Source organism: Pleurodeles waltl, chromosome 7 (assembly GCF_031143425.1).
Source record: "Pleurodeles waltl isolate 20211129_DDA chromosome 7, aPleWal1.hap1.20221129, whole genome shotgun sequence".
NCBI lineage: Eukaryota > Metazoa > Chordata > Amphibia > Caudata > Salamandridae > Pleurodeles > Pleurodeles waltl.
In genome coordinates this window covers 926,677,278-926,701,829 of record NC_090446.1, presented here as the reverse complement: position 1 = coordinate 926,701,829, position 24,552 = coordinate 926,677,278, and positions in this window count along the sequence as shown.

The following is a 24,552-nucleotide window of genomic DNA, read 5'->3' as shown; positions in this document are numbered from 1 at the left end:
CGCCCATGCTATTACGACACACGAATCCACGCGGCGGTCTTGCAACTGCGGTATTCCATTGGCGGTACACACCGCCGCGCTCAAAATACACACACTCTTACAAAACACAGCCACATTAGACAATTCCAAATACACACACCTGATACATATACACATACCACTCCCACACACCCAACTCAATATAAAACACACCCACATCACCCACAAACCCCTACGACCCGAAATTAGAGAGAAGGCCAGAGAGAGACAGCACAGAATAGAGAACCCCATCACACAGAGGCACACTACACCATCACCCACACAACATCCATGCACAAAACACCACATACCACTACACTCACCACAACCATCAACACATACACCACCGCACACATCACACACACCACCCCATGGCACGCCAAAGACACCCCCGCTTTTCCGAAGAGGAGCTCAGGGTCATGGTGGAGGAAATCGTATGGGTAGAGCCACAGCTATTTGGCTCACAGGTACAGCACACATCAATAGCCAGGAAGATGGAGCTATGGCAAAGAATAGTCGACAGGGTCAACGCTGTGGGACAGCATCCAAGAAATAGGGAGGAAATCAGGAAGAGGTGGAACGACCTACGGTGGAAGGTGCGTTCCACGGTATCCAGGCACCACATCGCGGTTCAGCGGACTGGCGGCGGACCCCCACCTCCCCCCCCACAACTAACAACATGGGAGGAGGAAGTCTTGTCCATCTTGCATCCTGAGGGCCTCGCAGGAGTCGTTGGAGGAACGGACACTGGTAAGTCAAATCTTAACTATCATATCCCCCACCTTACCTGCATGCTATCACACACCCCCACCCTCACACCCTCCCCTATCACCCTAACTCCTCACTAATGTACCCATAACACCAACCACCCATCCCAACACCAAGACCTGCCTGACACAACTAAGCATGGATACCCATCACTAAAGCATGCCCACTGCACATACCCAGAACACCCCCCAACCATCACCACACAAGCCCCCACACAGGAATGCCTGCCTTGGTGTACACGCACACCCAACCATTGCACACCATGAAACACACACATGCAATAATCATGTACTTATACCCCCGCAGGAACCCGAAGGACCGTCACCACACCAAAGGGTCCACACAACACCACTCCACCCCCAGAAGAGGCCCACAGTGACGACAGCAGCTCTGCCCTACTGGATCTTGATGACCAGCCCGGACCATCGTGGGCCTCAGGACAGTCGGTTCCCCTTGCCCAGCCACAGCCCAACACTGACCTTCCAGCCTCTGGTAACACCAGCACAGCACCCACCCAGCGGGCCCATACCTCCCTACCCAGGACAGGTCAATCAGCGGTGTGTCCACCACTACAGGGCACCCAGGCTAACTCACCACCCCAACAACAACAGGGACCTGGGGGCAGTGGTAATGGGCACACGGTCCAGGGGATGGAGGCACAGGAACACAGGAGAACTGGGAGGGCTGCTGTGCGACAGAGGGAGGACAGGCCAAGGGAACCTACTCTCAACGAAGCCCTCTACTCCATCATGGGAGCATACCACCACTCCCAGGAGACGATGGCAACGGTCCTGGACAAGTTGCAGGAGACCCTGCGTCTGCAGGAGGAACAGTATTTGGGGTTCAGGGAGGAGCTCAGGACCATCGGCTCCGCCCTGGGCACCATCGTAGGGGTGCTGACGGACATTCAAAAGACCTTGAGGGACACCGTGGCACTCCAAGGGGCCCCTGACACTAGCCACGACGATGAAATGCCCACCACCTCCGCCGGCGCTAGTGGACAGGACGCCCCGCCACAGGACCAACACACCAGCACCCCACCCCCTGCAGACGGACAACCACCACGAAAGCGGTCCCTGAGATCCAGGAACAGGACAGAGGAAGATGGTAAGACCCCCGCCAGGAAATAAGAGCACCCTGATTGTCCCCCCACTGTCCCACTTTGTTACCCTGTCTAAATCGGAACTGCCCCAGCTCCACTTCCAATGGCCAGATGTGCAATGTACCTGTGAGACTAATAGACTGGACTCTGCCATGGACATTCTTCCACCATAACCCATCCTCATTTCACAACCCCCCTTCATGTTTATGCACTTAAATAAACACCCTTGAAACACTGATAAAACTGGAGTCTGTCAATGAATTTGAACTTTGTATTGTCAATCACAGTGTCAAAAATGGTTACCCATTGGAAGGCCAACATACCAATGTCACACATCACAAGCCTTTCAAGGGTGCAAGCTGTTGACACGTAGGTTACCACATTTGTGAAACTGAAATGGAAGGGGACAACTCAGTTAACAAATAGTGAGTGAAATGTAGGTACAGGATAGAGGTAGACGTGTGAAAGTTAATGTAATGTTAAACCAGAAAATGTTCTCACCTGTGTCTCACTGGAAATATTGCTGTATGACTGACTCCCTGTTGTTGTTTTCTTCTTCATCAGCTTCCTCCTCATCACTGTCCACAGGCTCCACAGGCTCCACCGCTGCTACAACACCGTCATCTGGATCATCCTCCTGCAGAAAAAGCACCTGGCGTCGCAATGCCAAGTTATGGAGCATGTAGCAGGCGATGATGATGTCGCACACCTTCATCGGTGAGTAGAATAGGGACCCACCTCTCATATGGAGGCACCTGAACCTGGCCTTAAGGAGGCCGAAGGTGCGTTCGATAACCCTCCTAGTCCGCCCATGGGCCTCATTGTAGCGTTCCTCTGCCCTGGTCCTGGGATTCCTCACTGGGGTCAATAGCCAGGACAGGTTGGGGTAACCAGAGTCCCCTAATAGCCATACACGGTGCCTCTGGAGTTGACCCATCATATCAGGGATGCTGCTATTCCGCAGGATGTAGGCGTCATGCACAGAGCCAGGGAACATTGCATTTACCTGCGAGATGTACTGGTCTGCCAAACAGACCATCTGGACATTCATTGAATGATAACTCTTCCTGTTCCTGTACACCTGTTCACTCCTGCGGGGGGACCAGAACTACATGGGTCCCATCAATGGCACCTATGACGTTCGGGATATGTCCAACGGCATAGAAGTCACCTTTCACTGTAGCCAAATCCTCCGCCTCAGGGAAAATGATGTATCTCCTTACGTTTTTCAGCAGGGCAGACAACACTGTGGACAACACGTTGGAAAACATAGGCTGGGACATCCATGATGCCATGGCCACTGTTGTCTGAAATGACCCACTTGCAAGGAAATGGAGCACTGACAGCACCTGCACGTCAGGGGGGATTCCTGTCGGATGGCGGATTGGTGACATCAGCTCTGGCTCCAACTGGGTACATAGTTCCTGGATTGTGGCACGGTCGAACCGGTAGGTCACGATCAAATGTCTCTCTTCCATTGTCAACAGGTCCACCAGCGGTCGGTACACCGGCGGATTCTGCCATCTTCTAATATGTCTCAACTGACGGTGCCTAAGAAGGACAACAGCGAAGAAACTGTCACCATTCCTTAAGGTATGTACCCACAGTCACACACAAGACTACAACAGACAATTAACCCATCCGGGAAAAGTTTTGAGTGTAGGCCTCGGTATGTGTGACGCAGTAGTAAATGAAGCCATGTGGGCCCCTGAAATGGCGGCTGCCTGACCTCTAAACTGGGACAATGGAATTGTGGGGTAGCTGCGCTGGCGTTGGACACCGTCGCGGTAGGCGGTCGTAGACCGCGGCGCAATGCTGCATTGGTCAACATTGGAACCTATGGGTCCCAGGAGCCAATGAACAGGTGCGCTGGCAGTGATGATGCGCCCCGCCGCGGACGTCACCACCATTTTCTATCTGTTCACTCACTAGATACCTGACCTTCGACAGGAGAGGACCTACACTGCTAGTGCTGCTGTGACCTCGGTCTGGAAGCGACGATGGCTGCTGCGTCTGGGGAAAGGGCCCCTGCCTTCACTGCACAGGAGTTGGAGAAACTTGTGGATGGGGTCCTCCCCAAGTACACGCTACTCTATGGTCCTCCAGACCAACAGGTTAGTACACAGGGAGCACGTTGGATAGGCTAGGCCTGGGTGGAAAGGGCTGGGGGGAGAGCGAAGGGGGCACAGTTCTTACAACAGAAAAGCATGGGGATGAATGGGCCACATGGACAGAGTTGGGAGGGGCACACTCACATTGACGGTGCAGTAGGTAATGACTGTTTCTCTTTCCTTCTGCATGTCATGTAGGTCAGTGTCCACCAGAAGAGGGACATTTGGCGTGCCATCGCCAAGGAAGTCCAGACCCTGGGGGCCCACCAGAGACGGGGCACCCACTGCCGTAAGAGATGGGAGGACATTCGCCGCTGCAGCAAGAAGACGGCCGAGGCTCAGCTGGGGATGGCCTCCCAACGTGGGAGGGGTGCCCGTCGCACAATGACCCCCCTGATGTTCCGGATCCTGGTGGTGGCCTACCCGGAGTTGGATGGGCGCTTAAGGACATCACAGCAGACACAAGGGGGTGAGTACAACCTCATTCTGTGGACTTTGCGTGCAGTGGAGGTGTCTGGGTGGGGGAGGTGGGCTGTGGTTGTCCCTAGGCCAGGGCGAGTAAGGTAGGCAAGGCCCCTTCGTAATGTAGGCCATGTGGGACTCTACCCCAGCTCAGAACAGAGGCAAGTTGATGTATAGTTGTCCCTTTGCCTTCCATGTGCGCAGATTTCTACCATTGCCATGTAGGCCATATCCCAGAAATGGCATGTGCAGAGGTCAGGAGCACGGCGTAATGCATGGGGCTGCTGCGTCTGTCTTGTCCGCCAACGGTAGCGGTATGCCATGCACTAAAACTCTCTTTCTTCTGTCTCCCCCACTTTTCCTGCTCTCCCTGTCCTTTTGTACATCAGCATCATCAGGCGGAGGTACAGTGGCACCGGAGCACGAGGGAGCTACATCCCACATGGCCATGGAGGGCCACACCACAGACTCTGAATGCACCAGTGGGATGGAGGGCGAGGGGAGCTTCACGTCGGCCACAGGATCACCAACCAGCGGCACGGACTCGTCCGCCGATGTGAGCTCCCCTGTGGTGGCGGCACCATCTGTGCGCCCCACTTCTACAGGTACAGCCGCCACCTCCCCTACCAGCACCGCCCTCCCAGCAGCCCCTCAGCCTTCACCCCGTGCCCGCTCATCCAGGAGGGTGGGCATCACCTTCGCCCCAGGCACCTCAGGCCCTGCCCCTGTCACCCCTGCTGCCCTCAGTGAGGAGGCCATTGACCTCCTCAGGTCACTCACTGTTGGGCAGTCTACCATTGTGAATGCCATCTAGGGTGTAGAACGAGAGTTGCAACACGGTAATGCATTCCTGGAGGGCATTCATTCTGGTCAGGCTGTCCTTCAGCGAACCCTGCAATCTCTGGCCTCAGCACTGATGGCAGCCATTGTCCCTGTGTCCAGCCTTCCCCCTCCAACTTCCTCCACCCAGACCCAATCCCCTGTACCCCAGCCCAGCCCAAGCACACCTACAGACCAGCAGGCACACAAGTCAACACCCAAAAGTAGCTCAAGCAAACATAGGCACCACACACACCACAGGCACTCACACAAGCATCACACCCATACAGACACAGCAACACCCACTGTCTCCACTGTGTCCCCCTCCTCCTCTTCTCCCTCCTCCCTCCAAGTCTCGTCTACACACACACCTGCATGCACCACATCTACAGGAACTAGGACTCCCACCAGGACACCCAGCACCCCAAGCCACTCACCTGCACTAACCACCTCCACTGCCATTTACACGTCCCCTGTGTCCTCTCCCAGTGTGTCTGTGACGCCCCCTCCCAAAGTACACAAACGCCGGAAATCACTCACCCAACATCCATCCACCTCACGACAGCCTCCAGTACCTGCACCTGCACCCAAAACACCTAAAGTGACAACTCCCACAACCACCTCCTCTACCTCCACTCCCAGACCCCCTCCAGCTACCCATCCCAGTGTCCATCAGAAACTGTCCCTATGTCAAACTGACCTGTTTGCCCCCACCCCCCCCTCCAGTTCATCAGTCCCGTCGTAGCGCCTCAGCCAAAAAGCCTACAGTGCCAGTGGTGCGTGTTCCAGGTTTTTGGAGTGCACCGTCCACCAGGGCAGGCAGTAGGACCCGGAGCCAAGGCACTGGCAGCCCACCCCCTGTAAAGGCTCCAAAATTGAAGAGTGGACGACGGGACCGTGTCAAGACTCCTGGTGGGACAACAACTGAAATGGGATCGAAGGCGATTGGTGAGTCAGCTGTAACTCCAAAGAAGGTGGGGAAGGTCCTGAGGAAGTCTGCCCAGCCTGTTGTGAGTGTCACGGCGGAGAAGTGCGCCATCATTTCCGGCGGTCGAGACACAACCCCCAGCACCGTTGTTACTGGTCAGGAGACCACCGCCAGAGTCACATCCCAGGAGGGCTCAAGTATCGTCACTGGTCAGGAGACCACCGCCACCGCCGGAGTCACAGCCCAGGAGGGCCCAAGTATCGTCACTGGTCCAGAGACCACCGCCAGAGTCACAGCCCAGGAGGGCTCAAGTATCGTTACTGGTCAGGAGACCACCGCCACTGCCGGAGTCACAGCCCAGGAGGGCTCAAGTATCGTTACTGGTCAGGAGGCCACCGCCGGAGTCACAGCCCAGGACGGCCCAAGTATCATCACTGGTCCAGAGACCACCACCAGAGTCACAGCCCAGGAGGGCTCAAGTATCGTTACTGGTCAGGAGACCACCGCCACCGCCGGAGTCACAGCCCAGGAGGGCTCAAGTATCGTTACAGGTCAGGAGACCACCGCCACCGCCGGAGTCACAGCCCAGGAGGGCCCAAGTATCGTCACTGGTCCAGAGACCACCGCCAGAGTCACAGCCCAGGAGGGCCCAAGTATCGTTACTGGTCAGGAGTCCACCGCCAGAGTCACAGCCCAGGAGGGCCCAAGTATCGTCACTGGTCAGGAGACCACCGCCAGAGTCACAGCCCAGGAGGGCCCAAGTATTGTTACTGGTCAGGAGACCACCGCCGGAGTCACAGCCCAGGAGGGACCAGGATCCCACACCCCCGCTGGGCAATGATGGAACTTTAAGCCACACACCAATGTCCAGTGTGGAGATCGTCATGCCACACACCAATGTCCAGTGTAGAGTTCGTCATGCCACACACCAATGTCAGTATCCGAACCGCCATGTCAAAGCACCGCTGAACAGGGCCAAGATCGCCATGGTGAAGACGGCTGAACAGGGCAAAGACCGCCATGGTGAAGACCGCTGAACAGGGCAAAGACTGCCATGGCTAAGCATCGCTGAACAGGGCAAAGACCGCCATGTCAAAGCACCTTTGAACAGGGCCAAGATCGCCATGGTGAAGACCGCTGAACAGGGTAAAGACTGCCATGGTGAAGACCGCTGAACAGGGCAAAGACTGCCATGGCTAAGCATCGCTGAACAGGGCAAAGACCGCCATGTCAAAGCACCGCTGAACAGGGCCAAGATCGCCATGGTGAAGACCGCTGAACAGGGCAAAGACCGCCATGGTGAAGACCGCTGAACATGGCAAAGACTGCCATGGCTAAGCATCGCTGAACAGGGCAAAGACCGCCATGTCAAAGCACCGCTGAACAGGGCCAAGATCGCCATGGTGAAGACCGCTGAACAGGGCAAAGACTGCCATGGCTAAGCATCGCTGAACAGGGCAAAGACCGCCATGTCAAAGCACCGCTGAACAGGGCCAAGATCGCCATGGTGAAGACCGCTGAACCGGCAAAGACCGCCATGTTGAAGACTGCTGAACAGGGCAAAGACCGCCATGGTGAAGACCGCTGAACAGGGCAAAGACCGCCACGTCAAAGCACCACTGAACAGGGCCAAGATCGCCATGGTGAAGACCGCTGAACAGGGCAAAGACTGCCATGTCTAAGCATCGCTGAACAGGGCAAAGACCGCCATGTCAAAGCACCGCTGAACAGGGCCAAGATCGCCATGGTGAAGACCGCTGAACAGGACAAAGACCGCCATGGTGAAGACCGCTGAACAGTCCTGAAACAACATGGCAAAACACCGCTGAACAGGGCAAAGACCGCCATGGCAAAGCACCGCTGAACAGGGCAAAGACCGCCATGGCAAAGCACCGCTGAACAGGGCATGCACCGTGTAGGAATGAATGGACCGCCACATCTGGCATCCTTCTCCCATGTGCAGCTGGGACAGTGACAGGACAGGTACTTTCACGTGGAGACTCATCCAGTCTGGGCACCAGTCCCCCTCCACAACCAGTGGAGACCTGCATCTACTTGAGAGACTGTGGCTTTGCACTCCCCAGGATGTAACAGTGGGCAACCCACCCACTGTAAAGACTTGTGAGACTGTGGCTTTGCACTCCCCATGATGTAACAGTGGGCAACCCACCCACTGTAAAGACTTGTGAGACTGTGGCTTTGCACTCCCCAGGATGTAACAGTGGGCAAACCACCCACTTGAGAGACTTGTGAGACTGTGGCTTTGCACTTCCCAGGATACATCAATGGGCATGGAGCCGCATCGTGGATCTGGCTTTCCATTCATCTGGCTGAGGTGCCCCCCCCTTCCTTTCCCCCTGAGGTGCCTGTAGTGTTTCAATCTGATGCCCCGCTAGTGTTCTCTCGGATTTTGGTCAGGTATCTATTGTGGGCCTCGCCCATGCATTTTTGGACTGTTGGTGCACGGACAATGTTGTGTACATATCTGCACTACTTCTTGTATATTTAAATATGACAGATTTCGAGATATATAATAGTATTTTTTTGTATGACATGTATATTGGCACATTACAATGTTTGACCGCAATTCGCTTTGTCTTAGCATTCTTCCTGGGGGATTGTGGGTTGTTAATGTGATATTTTTGACTGCATTGGTGTGTATGTTGTGATATGCGAGGTTGGGGGTGTTTGGTGGGTGTCCCCCTAACTTTTGCCTCCTCCCTCCCCCGTGTTGTAGATGCAGTACTCACAGGTATCTTCTGTGCCTACGTCGCTGTTGGTCGTAGAGGAGCAGAAAGACAAAGGCAGGTAGGATTTGGAGTTCCGGCTCCAGGGAGTCGTCGTTCCTCGTGGAGTGTGTTCAGGTGAGCGTTTTCCCATAGCAAAAGTTGTTTCCGCCGTGTTTTTATCCACGGAGAATCCGCCCCGGAAAAGGTGGCGGATTGGCCTGTCATAATAGTGTGGGCGGTACATTGTCTCCCGCCTGTCTGTTGGCGGTGACCGCCGCGCTGTTTGTCTGTACCACCGTGGCGGGCGATGTGTTAAAGTGGCTGTCTTTGTTGGCGGTTTCCGCCAGGGTCGTGATTCCCTTTTTTTGTCCGCCGGCCTGTTTGCGGTATTTCCGCAGCTTTAACACCGTCCGCCAGGGTTGTAATGACCCCCTATATCAGGAATAGAGGTCTGGAAAGACCCACGGCATTGCTGCAGGAAGCTCAAGAAACAATGGGGTTTGTTGCAAGGTTAGAGTCATTCTCCTCCAGTGATGGGTGGGTGCAGGAAATATTTACAGGGATACAGAGTTTGTCACATCTAGTGCTGAATAGGCTTTCGCTCTTGGTTCCAAGTTACAGGATCAGCTACCTCCATGACAGGATGTGCTTCGGGTGCTGTGGCAAGGGCAGAGTCAGTCACATCAAGGGCTGGATAGGCCCAGGAAACTGTTACTACAGTGCTTAATGTGTGCTTGTTGTTTCCGGTGCTGAGCACCGGCATTTATTTTTGAGGGCCGGGCTTATTCTTCTGCCTCAAGCATTTACTGAGAGCAAAAGACACATATCGGAAGGACGGAGGAAGAGAAAAACGAAAAAGCGTCACAAAATGAGAAAGCAGAAATCCGCAAGAGTGAGCTGAAGGGGCAGGGAGTGGCTTTATATGGCCTGAAGAGGCCCGAGGTGGCTTCAGGATTACGCTGCCTCAGTATTCCGTGTTCGCACATTTAATTACAGCAGCCGTGAATTTAGGAGGAGGAGTTTGGGCACCGGCACTTTTTTGTTTGCAAATTAGGCACTGTGGGGGTCATTCTGACGCTGGCGGTAAATACCGCCATGGCGGAGGTTGGCGGTAGCACCGCCAACAGGCTGGCGGTGCTCCGCCGGGCATTCTGACCGCGGCGGTACAGCCGCGGCCAGAAGCGGAAAGCCGGCGGTGTACCGCCGACTTTCCGCTGCCCATGGGAATCCGCCATGGCGGCGCGTCGGGATTCTGACACCCCATACCGCCATCCTGTTCCTGGCGGTTCGCCCGCCAGGAACAGGATGGCGGTATGGGGTGTTATAGGGCCCCTGGGGGCCCCTGCAGGGCCCATGCCAATGGCATGGGCACTGCAGGGGCCCCCGTAAGAGGGCCCCAGAAAGAATTTCAGTGTCTGCTTTGCAGACACTGAAATTCGCGACGGGTGCAACTGCACCCGTCGCACCTTCCCACTCCGCCGGCTCCTTTCTGAGCCGGCTTCCTCGTGGGAAGGGTGTTTCCCGCTGGGCTGGCGGGCGGACTTTCGGCGGTCGCCCGCCAGCCCAGTGGGAAACCCAGAATGACCGCCGCGGTCTTTTGACCGCGGTACGGTCTTCTGGCGGTTCCCGCTTGGCGGGCGCCTACCGCCGCCCGCCAAGCTTAGAATCAGGGCCTGTGTTACTACAATAAAGCCTGTCACCTCCAGGCTGGATTGACTCCGGGGGATGGATGGGTTCCGGAAATGGAGACGCTGGTACAGAACCGTTTGCCTCTAAGGCTGAATGGGCTCGATGAATTGAAACGTGAATAAAGAACCTTTCACTTCGAGGGCTCGATATGTTCAGATTGTTTGGTAAATGGTACAAATCTTGCCATTTCCTTGATTGTACCAAGGTGCTAGTTGATAGTAGCTGAATAACACGGGAGCTATGCTCTTCCAAAAATGCTATATGGGAGATTTATCAACATATTTATCACAGACTGCTGAGTAATCATAAGTGGTGAAGACAACAAATAAGATACATCATCTAAGGGAGGAAGAGTCAGGGAAGAAGACCAAAAAGGGAATATTTAGAAGTAGGCGCGTTGGCTATTAAAAAGGCGTATTAGGAAAGCTTCAGGAGGTAAGTGCGCCACTTGATGACAGTTGAGAGGCTGAGGATTAGTTTTACAAGAGCAGCGGCAGTGAAGTCGATACCACAAGCTTACCTCCCAGCTTTGAAGGCCCAGTGGGGAGCACAGTCGATCCCTAGCAGCTAACAGACGTCAGCAGAAATTAGGGCTCTCTAGCCCCCCAATGGGCCTATGATCCGCGGTCATGCATGAGCACCAGACCTCACAGTCAGAGGCTTGCTGGTGGCAACATGGTGTCTGCCAAACCCGTCTCATGTCTGCCTTGGTTCCTGAGCACGTCCCCCGTGTATTTAAGTGTAAAATATGCAATAATGGGGCCGTGTCACATAGGCGGATGACAGGCGCTCAGCACAGAACATCTACCAGAGGAAAATTTCCCAAGCGGGATGGTAATCTCTTAACACTTTCCGCACTGTATCATTATTTTCTGCTCGGCTGTGAAAGCCATCGTTAGAGCCGCGTCTCTCAGGGCCGCGCGGGTTTCTCAAAGAAACGCCAACTTCCGTCGAGCGCAGAAAATAATTGAGGGAGTGTAAGAGGAGTCAAGTGGCTTTTCCGCCCTTTCGTGCAAGAAACTTGTCTGACAGAATGAGGGCTTCAGAGACGCTAGGTTAAGGCCTCGGGTAACCCCCCTCCGCTTTCTACTCGAACCTAAGCCAATATGCATCCGCTTATAGCCTCATTGGAAACTAATTTCCACGACTTAATGCAAAAATTGCTCCAGCCAGTAAATAATTAACACACATTTTTAACAATAGCATGCATTCTAATATAGCCTGAACAGTCCTCTAATAGACCGACTGGGAGACGTGGAATGAATGAAAAAGAACCATAAACCGTAAGATGCTACCCAGGAGCCATAAAAGGGACGAGGCCGAAGTCTATGATATTTTACACACATAGAACTCTGAGGTTACCGATAATCTATCCATATTATATTAGTTGGGGATACATTATTTCGCATAATACAAGAATGTTTATGGGATTCTCCCTTTGAAGCCGTAAATAGGCGATTTAAAATTGGAAAAAAATATTTTGGTGATTTAAAAAGCGGTTCTACGATTGGAAATAGTAGCTGCGTGCATATTAATATGCGCCTTAATACTTTTTATTTCTCAGGGTAGATTTTGTTTTACACACTTTTTTGTGTGCCAGGAATGAGGGTCTGCACTGGCACACCTTAGTATTGATTGCTCTTAGAGAGAGCAATCACAATAACAATGCCCCATACTGTTTGTCCTCCATTCTTTCCAGTCAACACTGGTTTGTTCACATTAGCACCTCTAGTTCCCAAAATATCCCTTTTACCTGAAGAGTCCCCCAGAGTTTGAAACTGTATCCTGTCATCTTCAGCCTCTGTGTGGAATCTCTTGTGGCTCTATTCACATATACCATCATTAAAAGGAACCAATATGCCAATGATTTACAACTCTTTATGAAAGTCTTCTCTGCTCCAGACATCCAGTGTTCACCCCGAGATCATCCCAATCAATAAAGAATTCCTTTTATTTGTCAAGAAGGAAAATCAAGAACAGTTCAAAAATAGTTCCACTCTGTGGAAGTCATTGAATTCACACAAAAAATTCAGCGAGATTCCATGGAGTTCCACTAGCGGGCAGAAAATATGTAACTTGTGATGCTCAGAATGCAATGTTGTGCTGATAGAGCCAGAAGCGTTGAGCAAGAGCGCACGGCTATTGGAGTTGATTTTGCTGCAGGTTGAGTAGTAAATCTACTTGAGCAGCAGCAAATTACTCGAATGGCAGCCCTTTTTGTAGCATCTGTTTGTGACCGCCCATTACCTGCCACGTTAGAAAATCACACTGGGGGACGCCAAATCTTGTGCGCCCTCACTAGCTCACCATTTCTGGAGCCTTGTGGGAGAAAAGCTCCTTCAGGTGGCGAGTGGTGGAATTTGGTCAGAACTTTGTGTTCAAGAGTAACATAGAGTTACCAAAATTCTGCCAATTTCACAGGCAGAACAAATCATTCCGTCCGCCCCTACTTCAAACCTGACTCAATGACATGAACCTTGACATCTTTGAACCCTGGCTTTCATTGACTGCCAAATTATTTGACTTCAGCTTGGGCAATGGCTTCACCCTCAAAGAACACATTTCAAAAATGAATCTGCACCCGAGTGAGGACCTAAATATACTACTCGTAAATGCCCTTTGTGAATTGCAAAAGTCATAAACTTAAATGTTTGGTTTAAGTTTGGACCAAACGTCTAAGTTTACCTTTGTGAATCAGGCCCATAGATAGCCTGGTACCAACTCTCTCTTCCAAAGAAAGTGAAACCCTTTCTCCTAGAAAGCAACTTAAGAACTGCTGTTCAAGCCCTTCTGCTTTTGCAGCTGGATGGTGGAAACACCCTGCTTAATGGCCTACCAGACTCCTTACTGGCACCACTTATGAGCATTCTACATGCTGTAGCACGTCTCATCCAGGGCAAGGAAAATATGGTCAAATCACTTCTATCCTGATGGAACTCCATTGGCTCACATCGTCTTCAAAACCGGCTGCATCATTTACAAAACCATTGTGACTAGCATTCATGCTTATCTTGTCAACAGGCTAGGCATCTTTGCTGGTTGTTAGCACATCAAACTGGAGACAGAGAAATGTGAAACAGAAAAAACAAGGCTGCAGGCATTTTATGCCTATGCACTCAGGTTCTGAAAGAAAACTTTGGAAGGGACTGAGTGACTGTTGTATGGAAGGATTTCTGGGAGTCCTTTGGATAACTCCACACTCCCTCGAGAAAGCCACTGTGGGTGGCTCCTCCAAATGTGTGCAACCCCCAGTTAGCACACCTCTCCAAAGCATATTTGCTTGTGCTCAAATGCCTGTAATATAAGAACAGGGAGAGAGTGTTCCCTCCTTTGTCCAGGACCGCACCTCAAGCAAATTATGGGACATCAGATATGTATTGCTCGGGGATTAAGGGGGTCATTACAACATTGGCGGTAAAAGCCGCTTACCACCATGCAAAAGACCGCCAACATACTGCCGCGGCCACGGAATTCCGCCAGAGCTATTATGACCCACATCTCGAAATCCGACTAAATTCAGACACCCACACAAGTCCGCCACACCAAAGGTCAGTGATAAACTGGCGAAAACAAAACCTCCACCGTCCCGCCAACAAAAATACGCCCATGCTATCACAACCCACGAATCCACACGGCGGTCTTTCAACCGCGGTATTCCATTGGCGGTACACACCGCTGCGCTCAAAATACACACACACATAAAAAACACCGCCACATTGGACAATTCCAAATACACACACCTGATACACATACACACACCACTCCCACACACCCATTACAATATAAAACACACACCCACAAACCCCTACTAATAAAAAATTTCAGAAAGAAAGCCAGAGAGAGACACCACCATCCACAAACTAGCAGCCACAGGCACTCAACACCATCACCCACACAACTTCCACGCACAAAACACCACACACCTCTACATATCACCACACTTATCACCACACACACCACCCCACACATCACCCACACCACCCCATGGCACGGCAAAGACACCCCAGGTTCTCGGAGGAGGAGCTCAGGGTCATGGTGGAGGAAATCGTACGGGTAGAGCCACAGCTATTTGGAGCACAGGTGCAGCACACCTCCATAGCTAGGAAGATGGAACTATGGTGAAGAATAGTCGACAGGGTCAACGTAGTGGGACAGCACCCAAGAAATAGGGACGACATCAGGAAGAGGTGGAACGACCTACGGGGGAAGGTGCGTTCCGTGGTCTCAAGACACCAACTGGCAGTACAGCGGACTGGCAGCGGACCCCCACCTCCTCCCCCACAACTAACAACATGGGAGGAGCAGGTCTTGGCGATTCTGCATCCTGAGGGCCTCGCACGAGTCGGTGGAGGAATGGACTCTGGTAAGTCAAAGCTTTACTATTACATCCCCCACCCGACCTGCATGCTATCACAGACCCCATACCCTCGCCCCCTCCCCTATCACTCCAACTCCTCACAAATGTACTAATAACACAAACCACACATCCCAAAACCAAGCCCTGCATGACACAACAAAGCATGGACACCCATCACTAAAGCATGGCCACTGCACATACCCATAACACCCCCCTCAACCATCATCACAGCAAGCCCCCACACAGGAATGCTAGCACTGGGGTACACGGTCACCCACTCATTGCACACCATGACACACACAGATGCAATAATCATGATTTTACACCCCTGCAGGACCACTACCCAGCGTCACCAGACAGGAGGGTCCAGACATCTCCACCCCACCAACAGAAGAGGCCCACAGTGATGACAGCAGCTCTGTCCAACTGGATCCAGATGACCAGCCCGGACCATCGTGGGCCTCGGGACAGTTGGTTCCCCTCACACAGGGACAGGCCACCACAGACCTTCCACCCTCTGGTAACACCAGCACAGCACCCACCCAGCGGGCCCATACCTCCGTCCCAAGGACACGTCAATCAGCTGTGTGTCCACCACTACAGGGAACCCAGGATAACCCACCACCCCAACAACAACAGGGACCTGGGGGCAGTGGCAGTGGGCACACGGTCCAGAGGACGAAGGCACAGGAACACAGGGGAACTGGGAGGGCTGCCGTGCGACAGGGGGCGGACAGGCCAATGGAACCCACTCTCCACGAGGCCCTCTCCTCCATCATGGGAGCATACCACCACTCCCAGGAGACGATGGCAACGGTCCTGGCCAAGTTTCAGGAGACCCAGCGCATGCAGGAGGAACAGTATTTGGGGTTCAGGGAGGAACTCAGAACCATCAGCTCAGCCCTGGGCACCATCGTAGGGGTGCTGAAGGAAATACTTAACACCAGGAGGGACACTGTGGCACTACAAGGGGCCCCTGGCACTAGCATGGACTATGAACTACCCACCACCTTTGCCGGCGCTAGTGGACAGGAGGCACCGCCACAGGACCACCACACCAGCACCCCCCCCGCAGACGGAGAACCACCCCGCAAACGGTCCCTGAGATCCAGGAACAAGACAGAGCACGATGCCAAGACCCCCGCCAAGAAATGAGACCACCCTGATTGTCAAACCACTGTCCCACTTTGTAACCCTGTCCATATTGGAACCGCCCCAGCTCCACTTCCTATGCCCATATGGGCAATGCACCTGTGAGACTAATAGACTGGACTCTGCCATGGACATTCCTCCACCATCACCCCTCACCATTTTACAACCCCCTCCAATATTGAGCACTTCAATAAACACCCTTGAAGCACAAAACAATCTGGAGTCAGTCTGTGATTTCGAAAATGTGTATTTGCAATGACAGTGACAAAATGCTTTTTCAAATTTAATGTCCACATACCTATGTCACACATCTCAAGTCCATGAGGAATCTAAGCAGATGACACACGTTGGAAACCACACCTGTGAAACCGTAGGGGAAATGTACAACTCAGTGACCATATACTGGTTGAAATCTACAGACAGGATAGAGGTAGAAGTGTTAAAGTACTTGTAGTAGGCAGGAATGTTATCTCACCTGTGTGTAACTGGAAATATTGCTGGATGACTGAGTCCCTGTTGTCAATGTCCTTTCCTCTGCTTCCTCCTCATCACTGTCCACAGGCTCCACAGCTGCCACAACACCGCCATCTGGACAATCCTCCTGCAGAAAAGGCACCTGTCGTCGCAAAGCCAAGTTAAGAAGCATACAGCAGGCCACGATGATCTGGCACACATTCTTTGGTGAGTAGAATAGGGAACCACCAGTCATATGGAGGCACCTGAACCTGGCCTTCAGGAGGCCGAAGGTGTGTTCAATCATCCTCTTAGTCCGCCAATGGGCCTCATTGTAGCGTTCCTCTGCCCTGGTCCTGGGATTCCTCACTGGGGTCAGTAGCCATGACAGGTTGGGTTAACCAGAGTCCCCTAATAGCCACACCCGGTGCCTCTGGAGTTGACCCATCACATAAGGGATGCTGCTATTCCGCAGGATGTAGGCGTCATGCACAGAGCCAGGGAACATAGCATTTACCTAGGAGATGTTGTACTGGTCTGCCAAACATACCATTTGTACATTCATGGAATGATAACTCTTCCGGTTCCTATACACCTGTTCACTCCTGTGGGGGGGAGGGGGCAGAGCTACATGGGTCCCATCAATGACATCTATGATGTTGGGGATATGTCCAAGGGCATAGAAGTCACCTTTCACTATGGCAAAGTCCTCCACCTGAGGAAAAACTATATAGCTCCGCATGTGTTTCAGAAGGGCAGACAACACTCTGCACAACATGTTGGAAAACATAGGCTGGGACATCCCTGATGCAATGGCCACTGTTGTTTGAAATGACCCACTTGCCAGGAAATGGAGCACTGACAGCACCTGCACTTGAGGGGGGATTCCTGTGGGATGGCGGATTGCTAACATCAGGTCAGGCTCCAACTGGGTACACAGTTCCTGGATTGTGGCACGGTCAAACTTGTAGGTGATGATCAAACTTCTTTCCTCCATTGTCGACAGGTCCACCAGCGGTCGGTACACCGGAGGATTCCGCCATCTCCTCACATGTCCCAGCGGACGGTGCCTATGAAGGACAACAGCGACCACAGAGTCAAACAACTCAGAGGTATATACCCACAGTCTACACAGACCACTATTCTTACACAAAATGTGGCCTGTATTTGTGTTGTGAGACAAGGCCTAGGTATGTGTGACGCAGTTGGTAATCAGGCCATGTGGGCCCCTGAAATGGCGGCTGCCTGACCTCTAAATTGGGACAATGGGATGTGAGGTAACTGCGCTGGCATTGTACACCGTCGCGGTAGGCGATCGAAAACAGCGGCGCAATGCTGCATTGGTTAACATTGGACCCTATGGGTCCCAGGAGCCAATGACGATGTACGCCGGCGGTGATGGTACGCACCGCAGCGGACGTCACCGCCGCGGAAGTCACCGCCATTTTCTATTTGTTCAATCACTCGATACCTAATCTTTGACAGGAGAGGACCTACACTGCAAGTGCTGCTGTGACCTCGGTCTGGAAGAGACAATAGCTTGTGCGTCTGGGGAAAGGGCCCCTGCCTTCAATGCAGAGGAGTTGGAGAAGCTCGTCGACGGGGTCCTCCCCCAGTACACGCTACTCTACGGTCCTCCAGACCAACAGGTAAGTACACAGGGAGCATGTTGTATGGGCTATGCCTGTGTGGAGAGGGCTGGTTGTAAGAAGAAAGGGAGCACAGTTATGCGTGCATGAAGGACTGTGAATGCATGTGCCACATGGCAAGGGTAGGGATGTGGGCCACTCACTTTGACGGTGCAGTTGGTAATGACTTCTCTTCTTCCCCTGTACATGTCATGTAGGTCAGCGCCCACCAGAAAAAGGATATTTGGCATGCCATCGCCAAGGACATCCGGACCCTGGGGGTCCACCACAGACGGAGCACCCACTGCCGTAAAAGATGGGAGGACATTCACCGCTGGAGCAAGAAGACGGCGGAGGCTCAGCTGGGGATGGCCTCCCAACGTGGGAGGGGTGCCCGTCGAACCATGACCCCCCTGATGTTCCGGATCCTGGCGGTGGCCTACCCTGAGTTGGATGGGCCCTTGAGGGCATCACAGCAGACACAAGGGGGTGAGTACACTATCATTCAGCGGACTTTGCGTGCAGTGAAGGTATCTGGGTGGGGGAGAAGGGCTGTGGGTTTCCCTTGGCCAGGGCGAGTTCCGTAGGCTAGGCCCCTCCGTAATGCAGGCCATGTGGCACCTCACCCCACCTCTGTAGAGTGCCAAGTACGGGTATTCATGCCCCTGTATCATCTATGTGTGCAGATGTCGTCCATAGCCATGTAGGCCATTTCCCAGGAATTGCATCTGTAGAGCCCAACAGCGTGACGTAGTGCAGGGGGCTGCTGTGTCTGTATTGTCTGCCAACGGTAGCGGTAAGCCATGCACTCAACCTGTCTTTCTTCTGTCGCCCCTCTCCCTTTTTGTGGTCTCCCTGTTCTTGTGTGCATTAGCATCATCAGGCGGAGGTACAGTGGCACCGGAGCACGAGGGAGCTGCATCCCACATGGCCATGGAGGGCCACACCACGGACTCAGAATACACCAGTGGGACGGAGGGTGAGGGGAGCACCTCAGCGGTCACAGGATCTGTAACCAGCGACACGGACTTATCCTCCGATGGGAGCTTCCTTGTGGTGGTGGCAACATCTGTGCCCCCCACTTCTACAGGTACAGCCGCCACCACCCCTACCAGCACTGCCCTCCCTGCAGCCCCTCAGCCTTCGCCCCGTGCCTGCTCACCCAGGAGGGTGGGCATCACCTTCGCCCAAGGCACCTCAGGCCCTGCCCCTGTCACCTCTGCTGCCCTCAGTGAGGAGGCCATTGACCTCCTCAGGTCCCTCACTGTTGGGCAGTCTACCATTTTGAATGCCATCCAGGGTGTAGAAAGGGAGTTGCAACACACAAATGCATTCCTGGAGGGCATTCATTCTGGTCAGGCTGCCCTTCATAGAACCCTGCAAACTCTGGCCTCAGCACTGATGGCATCCATTGTCCCTGTGTCTAGCCTCCCCCCTCCAACTTCCTCCACCCAGACCCAATCCCGTGTACCCCAGCCTATCCCAAGCACATCATCAGACCAGCCTGCACACACCTCACCACACAAGGGAAGCTCAGGCAAACATAAGCACCACACATCCCACAGGCACTCACGAAAGCATCACACACATACAGACACACCAACATCCACTGCCTCCACTGTGTCCCCCTCCTCCTCGTCTCCCTCCTCCCTCCCAGTCTCGTCTACACTCACACCTGCATGCACTACCACTACAGCCACTATGTCCCACACCAGCACACCCACCACCTCACCCCACTCACGTGCACTCACCACCCCACTACCATTTCCATGACCCCTGTGTTCTCTCCAAATGTGTCTGTGACGCCCCCTCCGAAGATACACAGACGCAGGCACACACCCACCCAACAGCCATCCACCTCACGACAGCCTCCAGTCCATGCACCTGCACCCAAATCCACAAAAGTTACACCTCCTACAACCACCACCTCTTCATCCACTCCCAAACCCCCTCCAGCTACTCGTCCCAGTGTCTCCCAAAAACGTTTCCTGTCCACCCTTAACCTATTTGCCCCCACCCCCCCCGTCCAACTCATAGGTCCCGTACTAGCACCTCAGCCAAAAAATCTCCAGGACCAGTGGTGCCTGTTGTTACAGGTATGTGGAGTGCACCGTGCCAGTGTGGCATGGAGCCACAGCACAGCCAGTTCCCCCCCCCCTGTGAAGCACCAGAAGTTGGACAGTGCCCGGCGGGAAAGGGGGAAGACTCCAGCCAGCAAAGCCGCTCACAGGGGTCCCGAGGGGAGTGTCGACTCAGCTGTGACTCCTCCCAAGGTGGGGAAGGGGCAGACGAAATCTCCAAAGTCTGGGAGGAGCTGCACGGCAGAGAAGACCGCCATCATCCCCGCTGCCCAGGAGTCCACTGCCAGCCCCATCGTCACTGGCCAGAATGGCCACCGCCAGAATCACTGCCCAGGAGGCCACCGCCAGCCCCAGAGTCACTGGCCAGGAGGCCACCTCCAGCCCCATCGTCACTGCCCAGGAGGCTACTGTCAGCCCCATCGTCACTGCCCAGGAGGCCACCGCCAGAGTCACTGCCCAGGAGGCCACCGCCAGCCCCAGAGTCACTTCCCAGGAGGCTACCGCCAGCCCCAGAGTCACTGGCCAGGAGGCCACCACCAGCCCCATCGTCACTGCCCAGGAGGCCACCGCCAGCCCCATCGTCACTGGCCAGGAGGCCACCGCCAGCCCCATCATCACTGCCCAGGAGGCCACCGTCAGCCCCATCGCCACTGCCCAGGAGGCCATCGCCAGAGTCACTGCCCAGGAGGCCACCGCCAGAGTCACTGCCCAGGAGGCCACCGCCAGCCACAGCCCAGCTGACCCATGAACGACCGCCAGCCTCAGCCCTGCTGGGCAATGAAGGACCGCCTTGGCAAGGACCACTGAACAAGGCAAAGACCGCCATGGAAAGCACCGCTGAACAGGTCTGACACTGGCAACTCAAGCACTGCTGAACAGGCCAAGGACCGCTGAACAGGGCAAAGACCGTCATGGAATGCACCGCTAGCCCATTTGTGGCAGGGGCAGTGACGCAACTGGGACTGTCACAGGGTGTGTGCTGCACTCTGGGCACCAGTCCCCCTCCAGAACCAGTGGAGAACAGCATCCACTCCGTCTGTCCTTGGCAAGATGAAGCACTCTGGGCACCACTCCCCCTCCAGAACCAGTGGAGACCAGCATCCACTAGAGAGACTGTGGCTTTGCACTCCCCAGGATTGAACAGTGGGCAACCCACCCACTGTAGAGACTTGAGAGACTGTTGCTTTGCACTCCCCAGGATTGAACAGTGGGCAACCCACCCACTGTAGAGACTTGAGAGACTGTGGCTTTGCACTCCCCAGGATTGAACAGTGGGCAACCCACCCATTGTAGAGACTTGAGAGACTGTGGCTTTGCACTCCCCAGGATTGAACAGTGGGCAACCCACCCACTGTAGAGACTTGAGAGACTGTGGCTTTGCACTCCCCAGGATAATGCAGTGGGCAAACCACCCACCGTAGAGACTTGAGAGACTGTGGCTTTGCACTCCCCAGGATTGAACAGTAGGCAGACCACCCACTGTAGAGACTTGAGAGACTGTGGCTTTGCACTCCCCAGGATACATCAATGGGCATGGAGCCCCCTCGTGGATCTGGCGTGGTGCACTCTTCCAGCTGAGGTGCCCCCTTTCCCTTCCCCCTGAGGTGCCTTTTGTATTTCTATCTGATGCCCCTGCAGTGTTCTCTCTGTTTGGATCGGGTATCTTGTGTGGGCCTCCCCATGCATTTTGGGCCCAGTGGTCCACGGACTATGAATGGTGCAATACCTGCACTACTGATCGTGGTGTATATTTTGTTTATTGTGTATATATATATGTATATATTTGCTGACTGAATTTTGATATATTACAATGGTTCCACTAATTTCCTTTTGTCTTCGCATTCTTCCGGGGGGGTTGGGCGGTGTTACTGTAATGTATAGATATGCATTGGTGTGTGTGATGTAGTGGGTGAGGGTCAGGGTGGGGGTTGGGATGTTGGTTGTGTGTGTCCCTGTGTTTTTGCCTCCCCCCTCCCCTATGTCGTAGGTGCAGTACTCACCGTGGTCTTCGCCGCGGCATTGATGACCCTCGTAGAGGAGCAGGAAGACTAGCGCTGGCAGAATATGGAGTTCCGGCTCCATGGTGCCCTCCTTCCTCGTGGAGTGTGTAGAGGTGAGCATTTTCCCTTTGAAATGGCTGTTTCTGCCGTGTTTTTATCCGCGGTGAATTCGCCCCGGAAAACGTGGCGGATTGGTAGGTTGTGACACTGTGGGCGGTAGATTGTCTTCCGCCTGTCTGTTGGCGGTGACCGCCGCACTGTTTGTTTATACCGCCGTGGCGGTCAGAGTGTTAAAGTGGCTGTCTTACCGCCTCTTTAACACCGTCCGCCAGGGTTGTAATGACCACCTAAGTCTGCACTCCTGCAAATGATCTCTTCCTTAATGAAAGGTTGCCCTGGGAAAAAAAACAGCAGAAAATGTCAATGAATTCTCAAGGAACGTTTATAGTACAGGAGCTGCATCTGATAAATGAGTGGCTGAGGCTGGGGCTTCAGAGGAGTGACTGTAAAATTCACTGGGGGTGCAGCATTGTTTGAAAAGCAGGCAGCTTTTCCAGTGTCAATTAAAGATATATTTTATATTTGTTGTTCTAAATAAAGCTTACTATATTTTACCTCACATTAAGATGTGTATGTATAAAGGCCACACTGCTCATTTTTAGATCTGTTACAAAAGATATTCAAGGACATTAAAACCTCACAGTTGACATTTTCGTTTAATAGTTCATTTACATTCAGGCGCACCTATTGCATTTTTGGTTCGTTTCTTGGCTCTTTGATACCTTTGAAATCATAATTGTAAGGGTGTACTATAAACGTACTATTGAAACGCTGTATAGATATACTTAAAGAGTATTATGTTCAGGGCATTAAAAGATCTAACTTTACAATTTATATTCCATGGCCCTGTGCAAATAATTTACTACAGAGGCGCGATCCTGCAAAATTCACATACTTTTTGCCAGCAGCAGTGGCGCACTAGATGCAGCAGAAAATGCAGTCACATCACATCTTAGAGTAAGTTCTCCCTAAATATTTCTCCTGCTGGGATTTTATGTCAATTTTGCATATTATGGGAAATCAAGTGGTCATAAACAGGAAAGCTAAACAATTGCACCCACACACTAGAAATAAAATTCACAACATCAGGGATTTTGTTTTCAACAATAAACTTCCATCTTGGAAGTTTGTTTTTGAAGAGCAGAAAACTTTACAAACATTGATGGCTTCTCAGCTAAAACATATGTGTATTTGTTAGACCTGACAGACATAGGTTGGTCATCCCCCAACTTTTGCCTGCTGCCCTGCACTTTTATGACACTGTTTTTGCTGGTTTTTGGCCTCTGCGCACTTTACCACTGCTGACCAGTGCTAAAGTGTATATGCACTCTACTTTAAACACAATAACATTGGTTCATTCCCAATTGCCATATTTGATTTACTTGTAAGTCCATAGTAAAGTGCACTACATGTGGGAAGGGCCGGTAAAATTAATGCTGCTAGTGGGCCTGCCACCCACATAAGTAGCCCCTGAACCGTGGCTCTGGCCTGCTATTGCAAGGCCTGTGCATGCAGTTTCACTGCCACTTCGACTTGGCATTTGAAAGTACTTGCCAAATCTTAAACTCCCCTTTTCTACATATAAGTCATGCCTAAGGAAGGCCCTAGGTAACCCATGGGGCAGGGTACTATGTAGGTAAAAGGCAGGACATGTACATGTGTGTTTTATATGTCCTGGTAGTGGAAAACTCCTAAATTTGTTTTCCACTACGGCGAGGCCTTCTCCTTTCACAGGATAGCATTAGGGTTACCCCCATATACTGTTTTAGTGGTAGATTCTGACCAGGAAAGGGTAACCCGGTCATATTTAGTATGGCAAGAATGGTAATAGAAAATCCTGCTTATGGGTGAGGTTGGACTTTATATTACTAGTTTAGAAATGCCACTTTTAGAAAGCAAGCATTTCTCTGCACTTACAGCCTGTCTCCAATCCACATCTGGGCTGGGCTGGTTGACAACTCGCTTGTGCATTTCACCTAGACAACCACAAACACAGAATACTCAGCCACACCTGCACTCATCTGCATACTGAATGGGTCTTCCTGGGCTGGGAGTTTGGAGGGACTGAAACTTACATTTCATAAAGCCAAGTGGTCTGCCCTCACACAATGGACTGCCAAAGCCACTGCTGGGACCCTGGAAGACAGACCAGTACTTAAAGGGGACCTTGTGCGCTTCAAAACCACTCTTTGAAG